This window comes from Chiloscyllium plagiosum, unplaced genomic scaffold (assembly GCF_037043375.1).
Source record: "Chiloscyllium plagiosum isolate Xiang-an unplaced genomic scaffold, Cpla_swu_hap1 HiC_scaffold_42, whole genome shotgun sequence".
NCBI classification, from domain to species: domain Eukaryota; kingdom Metazoa; phylum Chordata; class Chondrichthyes; order Orectolobiformes; family Hemiscylliidae; genus Chiloscyllium; species Chiloscyllium plagiosum.
The window spans coordinates 47,751,247-47,758,761 of record NW_028270180.1 but is presented as its reverse complement, the minus strand read 5'-3'; positions in this window follow the sequence as shown (position 1 = coordinate 47,758,761).

The following is a 7,515-nucleotide window of genomic DNA, read 5'->3' as shown; positions in this document are numbered from 1 at the left end:
TCTGACCTCCAGTATCTACAGTCCTCACTTTCTCCTCCGTCTGCAGCATTGGTTAGTTCCTTGTGTGAGGGAACTGTTGAGATCACAATGTAAATTTCGTTTGCTGATTGAGATATACAACCAGGTCCGTAACCCAAAAGAGTGTTTCTGTTGCTTTGAGTTTCCTGGCTGTTCAATGTGTGTTTCTGTGATCGCACAGATTGCAGTAATCTGGGGAGCGGCTGCAGTTATCTGCGTTCGGAACCGAGATGCTATTGATGCTGTTTGATTTGTTCTTAATTTGTGAAACAGTAACACAGTGACGGATCAACTGACATTGCAAGAAGGCTGGCAGGCGTGGAAAATATCGAGGTACTTGTGACATTTGATTAGAGATCACCGAAATCAAGGAGAAAAGAATTTTGAATTCTTTTGAGTCGTGATGAAGAACAACCAGGGAAATAAGTCACCAGCGGGTACAGTTTACAAGGGCACTCACAGGAACCAAAATGCGAAATAAAACGTACAAAATGACGTAGACAGATGAAGGATGACAGTAATCTTGGGTAACCTGACTTCCACTCCCCAGGTTCCCTAACTCCCACTGCCAGCCCCATTATAAACAAATGTTAGCGAGCCATAAACATCAACGTCGTCCATTGGAACGATCCAAGTCTTTTCTAAATTTTAGATTAGGCTATTAGTTTCAGTTATTTTTCTTTCCTGGGAAACAATCTTTTTCATTGTCAGCATTCGGGAAGGAAGCCATCCTTTTTGTCAGGGAAAGAATATGACACTAAACTTTGTGCCATGTATAATATTCTTCTGCGTCACATGTTTCTTCTACTTTCTCTCGATTTTAATAGCAATCTGTCTTTTGACTCTTCCGACCAAAGTGCATGACCTAATAATCCGGACATGAAACTGCACCTGAATAGTTTGTCCCCACTCCCGCAATCTATCTATATGTCTATGCATATTGCCATGATTTTATCATAACATGCGCTCCCACGAGTGTGTATTGTCAGCACATTTGGACACTTTTCACACTGCCACTTGCTGCATGCTATTAACAGAGAGATAATTGAACCCTTGAACATACCCAGTCTTGACAAGCCTCGGCTGTAAATACTTCTACATACTTGCTACACACTGAATGTGAGAACATCCTCCTCATTTGTTTCTTAAGAGGGTAACGCCTTCCCCTGAGATTGAGATCACTGGTCCTGCACAATTCTGGATATAAACAAGAGCAGGACAAACTTTTAAAGTAAAACATAATCTCACTGGCGTTTCCAGTGCAAGTTCTGAGTTTTCTTTTTTGACCTCTGTTTGAACAAACTGCCCTGATTGGCACATTATTATTGACAATGACACATTTGCTTCACAGGTGCTTCAGTGCCTGTGATTAATGTGGAGCTGAAAACCGCGATAGAAGTGCATCTTTATTCCTCGAACATTGCCGTGTTATTAATCTCTCTGCTCACGAAAAGGGATCCTTCATATTCATTCTATCTCTCATCAATACCGAGCATGTTTCCCTCACAGTTGATTTCAAATGTTTTCTTGTTGGAAGGGTTATCGCTGCAACTCCAGAAAACCCGCCGAAACAACTCGATATGTTCTCAGGTCTACTCATTTCTTGACATGCAGGGAACTGGCGTTCTGAACAAGAAACGGACATGACTCAAAACGGACCTGTTTCTCTATCCACAGATGATAAAATAAACGCATGGGATATATGTAGGTTTCACTGACTTTATTTGAAACAAGTTGTCTTTTTCCATTAAACGTCTTCACTCCTCGTTCTCTGGTCAATCACCTTGGTCAGAGGCAGCAGTTCCTCCTGACGATTAATCCGCCCATCCACAGCTCTTTCTCCCACATCATTATAAACGTCCCCAAGACATTTACCATTAATCTTCTTTGCTCCAATCAAAACATTCCCAGGGTCTTGAATCTCTGTACATGGTGAAAAGCAGAATTGTGAAAAGATTCTGGGAAAATGTTACTAATTGTCAAGTGGGAAAACTGTCAACAAGCAAAACAGAAATCCCAGACTCGAGCTTTCGGAATCTTTAGATATTCCTTGGGCCGCGGATTCAGTGGAAAATGAAGGGTGAAATGGCCGACTGGGCAGAGACAGTTTAGAAATCTTTCCGTTCTTTCGGAGGCCGGTACTTTGACTCTGATATTCTCCGGACATGAAATGATCTATGATAGTGAAGGATTCTCGTTCCTGCGCGTCAGGATGTCAAATCTCATCTCAGCTCCAGGGCAATTCGAAAACACGGGAAGAGATAAGACACTGAAAGGCTGGAAGTGAGACAATCCTGGTTGGCGGATAACTGGTTCCGGTGTCATGGGTGCGTCTATAGAGGGTGGGATCAGACTGTTCCCATGACTTCACCGTGAATTTCCCTGGATTTATTTAGGAAAAATGCTAATTAAGGATGATTGTCAATATGGGAGGGGCAGGCTGCAGCTTGCATTCGGGGGTCATTGAAGCCGTTGGCTCATTAGTCTCTGTGACGATGTTAATCAGTGCGTTCGGCTCTTCACTGACAGGTTGCTGTTCTCCTACGACTCAGGAACAGAACGACAGCTGTTCTCACACCATCTGTTTTTTTTTTGTGCGCACAGTTTTGGGTTTTTACCAAGGTCAGGAAAATGTTTCTCAGAAGGCTCAAAGGGAGAAGTTCCCCGTTTTAGGAGAGCTGTTTCCCGGTGACACGTGTTTGCAAAGCATGAGATCAGACTGTTCCTATTGTCCACAATGAATGCCCCAGGATTCATTTTGGAAACTTTAACCAATTGAGGACAATTTTCATTCTGCAAAGGGCAGGCGAAAGCTTGAATTCACTGACAGTCTGCTTTAGGAGATCCTGCAAGGGGCCTGCTACAAGGGACTACCTAGTCTCTGTGGAGCAATTAGTCCTCTCGTTTCGCTGTTAACCGAGAAAGTGTACACACGCATGGAGCGGCAGGTGTTCTTATCCATCCGACTCATTTGCTGTGCACTTTCGGGTTTTTAATAGGGTTAAGGATATGTATCCAAACGGAAAGCAAATCCAGTGAGGAGCCACAAATGCGTTACTGTATTGTTGACTGGCTAGTGAAGGGTTGTGGACACTCGGAATCTAAAACAAAAACAGAAACTGATGAAGGAACTCGGCAGGTTTGCCAGTACCTGTCGGAGAAAACAGAGTTCAGAGAAACTCCTGGAGAAGCTCTGAATCGTTGTCTCTATTTGTCTCTCCCCAGATGCTGCCAGATCTGTTTAGTTTCTCCTGCAATCTCTACCTTTCTTTTTAACTGAATGACCATTTCAACCACCGAGATTGATTACACAGACCAAACATGTCCTGACATTTAACCCTGTCGAAACTGTGGTGATTGAATTCAAACAAACCGAACAATGATTGCCTATCCCTCAGCTCCACAGGGAGGGAGTACTTGAAACCAGTTTAGTAGCACGCTTCTGCAGATGTGGCCATGTAGTTTAGGCGATGGGCGTTAAATGCAATGTGGATTCCTCATTCAGTTAAGCATTTTGCTGACTGTGATTGAAAGCCGAGAGTGAACTTGAAGAGTGCTTGTTCTCTGCTTTCTTGTTTGAAATTCAATCGCAGGATTAGGTGAATTGCGTAAACTCAAATAAGGAACGTTAAGAATCTGCAACCAACTGCCTGTCAGGATGGAAAAGACAGATAACTCCAGAGCAGGTAAGACCCATTTAGTTGTCCACTTCCATGACTGAATACATTTGCCCCTCTGAACCAATTGACGCCAAATGAGATAAGAACAGTTCAGGAGGATTGTGTTGGACTGGTGCAGATATATGGGCCAAAGGATATTATTGTGCTAGACACTTCCATGGCCAGCTTCGAGGAGGTCATTTTGTCAAGTAACAGGACATTCTTTGCTAAATGTCCCTCGTCGATGAAGAGGTCGAAGCTACTCTCCCCTGATCTTTCTGTCCGTCACGGTATTCACTGGGACATTTCAATTGGTAATAACTGTTGCGGTGCATATTTGTGGAATCAGTCTATATAATAATGAAGAAAACGAAACTGTGATTTTTCATTACCCAGCAGAGAGCAAGCCCTTGCAGCTTACAATCCCTGGCTCTGCTTTTGAAATAAAGATTACTTTCTCGATGTGCCTGTGTTTATATCAAACAGTTCATTGACATTGGGACTAGACGTTCAGAGGAAGCGGGAGGTGTGACAGCGACAGAAACAGAACAAGACGAGACATGAAAGTGTTTAGATTTTGCCGTGTGCCCGTTGTTTTTAGGGAGGAATGTCTGCTGGGCGCTAACCTGTCAGGTCCCAGGAGCCAGAGGGCTGGTTTTGGTGGGATTTGTGTTATTGAAAGTTTCACATGAGAAGCGTTTGGGACCATTTCAGCTCAGTATCCATTTCATATCGCGGCTCACAGCAACGGTGCATTTTTTTTGGGAAGTGCCTTGTATTCTACTTAAAGCCTCCTTTCTCCGGAGATACTTGTAGACATAAAGCACATGGAATGGGTATAATCCTGAGGATTCTGTCACTATCGGGGAATGAGCCTGCGTGACTACCTCTGTAGTTGAACATGAGAATACGTTCCTCAAAGGGGTTACAACAGTGTGACCAGGTCAACCTTCGGTACCATTGTTATGTCATTGCAGATCACATAGACAATTTCATTGCTGCAAACTGGGACTAGAATAGATGGATGCCTGATAACGTACGGTTCACGATGGACGAATGGCCCTTCACAACTCCCCCCCCCCGCACACGCTTTTTAAACTCGAGGCCAGAGAGAAACTGACCTAATGAGAAAATCGCTTCACAACCTTCCAGAACCTTATTATTGTCCATTCTACTACCAATTTTGCAAACTTACTTACCATGCTTTCTATCTTCCTACCTACATCATTTATTTAATGAAAAATAAAATGAATGTGCGCTCAGCCAATGGGATACCATTGGTAACAGTCCTCCAGTCCGAAAACTGCCTTCCACCACCATTCTCAGCATCCTGCTATCGAACGAATTTCATATCTGATTGGAATCCTTACATTTAACTTATGCGATTTAACTTTATGAATTAGTCAACCGTGTGGAACAATGTAAAAGCTTTTATTAAAGCCCAAGTGAGCAAACTCTACCACTATGTCCTCATTGATCTTCTTGGTTACGCCTTCAAAAAACTCAATCAATTTTGTGCAAAGACAATGCTGATTATCCCGATTCATTCCTTGTATCTAAAATTCAAATACATCCTATCGGTAAGAATTGCATCCAACAACTTACCCACGACCATAACCAGACACACAGGTCTATCGATCCCAGACTTCTCCATGAATTCCTTTCTAAACAAAGGCACAACATTAGCCATCCCCCAGTCATTCGGCGCCTCACTCGTAATAATAGATGATAAAAATATTTCTACAAAGGGCCCAACAGTTTCATTCCCTAACTTCCCACAGGTTTCCGGGATACAGGAGATCAGATCCCAGAGAAATATCCAACTTTATAGTTTCCAGGTCCTCCAGCACTTCCCTTTTTCAATGTGAACTACTTTCAAAACATCAGTATTTAGGTGTACCCGCCATTTCGTTCTCCACAGTGTAAACTGACGCGAAATGAACATTATATGTTTCTCCATCTGCTGAGGATCAAGGCATAGGTGAGCTTTATCATCTTAAAGTGGTCCTATTTCGTCTCAATTTCTTAATGCACTTGCAGAATCTCTTTAGATTATACTTAACTTTATGGTCTGAGGCTATTTAATATTCTCCATTGACCTTTATGATGTCCTCCTAAAGAATGTCCCTCCACTCCTTATATCGTTCAAGACGTTCACTTGAAACCATGCGTTTATATGGAAGGTGTCACCTCGGTTAAAAAAATTCTTATGACAAGGCCTAAATCCCTGCGATCAACGTTGTTCTAACGGAATACCTAAAATGTGCAAAACGGAGATTTGGACCAACAAACCCCCACTAATCATGCGAAGGGAATCGTACCCAACTCACACCTCTACCCAATTCCTGTAACTCTGAATTTCCCATGACGAAAGAACGTCAGCTACACATCTTTAGTCTGGGGAGGAAACGCAGGCTGAAACGGACAGGATGTGCCAACTCCAAATTCACATTCGTCCAATGTAGATATTGAACAAACATCGCGGAGGCTGCAAGACATTACTACTCACCACTGAGTCAGCCATTATAAACCTCCTATCCACCACGCAAAACATACCATCACTTAGATATGGGGCCAAAACCTTCTCCCAATGTTCCAAATGCAATGGTCCAGAGCCTCCTATTGACTGAGGCCTAAACCTCTGCCCGTGCTTTTTAATTTGCATGAACAAAACGCCGACATTGTATTTGCCTTCCTAAACACCAACTGAAACTGCATGCTAAACATAAGAGAAAATTGAACTTGGAATTCTTTCTGCTTTTAGAAAATTATCTATGCCTCTACACTTTCCACCAAACATATGACCTCATATTTTCCACAAAGTATGGCAACTTCAACGTTTTTCGAAGCACTCACTCCGTTCAAGTCATTCTGCAGCATGCCCGCTTCATCAATAAGATCTGGCCTTCCACCTATCATTGTGTCTTCTTCAAATGGAGCAACAACACCCTCAGTTCCTTTGAATGGATCATTCATACATAATGTGAATAGCTGTGGTGCCAACCCTGACTCCTTTGAACTCCACTAGTCACGGGCTGCCATCCTGGAAGATACCTCTTTACCCAACTGTCTGCCTTCTGCCAGTCAGCCAAGCCTCAATCCATGGCCTCTTATTTAGCAGTTTGCCATACTGCACCTTGACATATGTCTATGGAAAGTCAAGCCGGTCACCTCCACAGGCTTGACTTCATCTCATTTGCTTATTATCTCCTCAAAGCATTCTAATATATTTGTCAAATGTGATTTATCCTTGACAACCTGTGCTAATGCTTCACGTACTCTGTAATCCCATCCTTCCAATGACCTTCGATTTCAGATCTGAATGTGAAGAACAAAGTTCAATCGGTGTTGAGATATGTAAACTCTCCGCTGTCTCAGTAGGGTCGATGAGTGAATGAATTCCATCCCTCAGTGGGATCCCTCTACTCTCTCAGCAGGGTCGATGAGTGACCTAACTGTTTTTCTCACATGGAGCAGGTAAATGCTTGCTGACAACTGCTGAGCAGTTGAGATGATTGTTTGAATCTATTCCTGGAATAAATTCACTTGAAACGTCTCCCACAATTCGAAAATATCGATGGGACATCAGTTCTACAGAGACTAGAGAGCACATCCCACAGACTACATGTTTGAAAGGTCTCTCCTCAATGTGAAGACGTTCATGATATACTGTCCCCAGGAACGTTTATAGTGATTAATGTCTATATTCAGTGTCAACACGTTGATGACACGTTTCTATTCAGGAAAGAGTGCAGCACTTCCCGCAGTCAGGGCATTTAGAAAGACCTGTTAATACTGTGTGAAAGGTGATGAGCCATCCGGTCGCTCGGACGTAACA